A 698-nucleotide genomic window follows, 5' to 3' on the forward strand; every position below is an offset into this window, starting at 1 on the left:
TCCTCTGTATCAAGTCAACAAGAATGTGATCTGCCCTTCTACTTCTCCTGTCAGTCTGGTAAGATATCGCAGGAAAACTTTAGGGGACGCTGTTAGCTCAGTGATAACGCTCTTACTTGCCATGCAGAAAGTCCCGGGTTCGATATAATATGTATTTTTTTTATCTAAATTTCCTTTAGGGGAGAGCTATTTATTTTTAATTCGTCATTGTTCCACAACTCATTTATGTTTCTTCTTGTACAGGAGCTATGGAGGGCGTTGTATTTACGATGGGTGTCCGACCAGTCAACACAGATTAATCTAAATTTCCTTTAGGGGAGAGCTATTTATTTTTAATTCGTCGTTGTTCCACAACTCATTTATGTTTCTTCTTGTACAGGAGCTATGGAGGGCGTTGTATTTACGATGGGTGTCCGACCAGTCAACACAGAAGTCTGTATGGAACAAAATTGCTCAACTTGTAGATCATGATAAGCAGCTCACGTGCAAAGCCCTAACGTTACGAACTCAAGTTATAGAACTGGAGAAACAGCTGCAACACAGTGGACTATGTAAAACTTAATCAGAGTGTTCTAAAACCAGTGTTGTGTCGTGAGAGTTTCAAAAGGGGAAGTTTTTTTTTTCTTTCAAGATTGTACCTTGGAACCGCTTTCGCATTACTTCAAGGCACTATCTTTCACATCCATGCCTATTCAAGA

The 698-nt window shown here is 39.8% G+C and overlaps 1 long non-coding RNA gene across 1 annotated transcript; it reads left to right on the plus strand.

The window, feature by feature from the left end:
• LOC113473404 lies at nucleotides 1–691 on the plus strand. Its single transcript, XR_003395383.1, has 2 exons — nucleotides 1–58; nucleotides 380–691. It is a non-coding gene; the product is annotated as an uncharacterized LOC113473404 (long non-coding RNA).
• Nucleotides 692–698: the final 7 nt, after the last annotated feature.

This window comes from Diaphorina citri, unplaced genomic scaffold, assembly GCF_000475195.1.
Source record: "Diaphorina citri unplaced genomic scaffold, Diaci psyllid genome assembly version 1.1 scaffold29079, whole genome shotgun sequence".
In the NCBI taxonomy this organism is placed as follows: Eukaryota; Metazoa; Arthropoda; class Insecta; order Hemiptera; family Psyllidae; genus Diaphorina; species Diaphorina citri.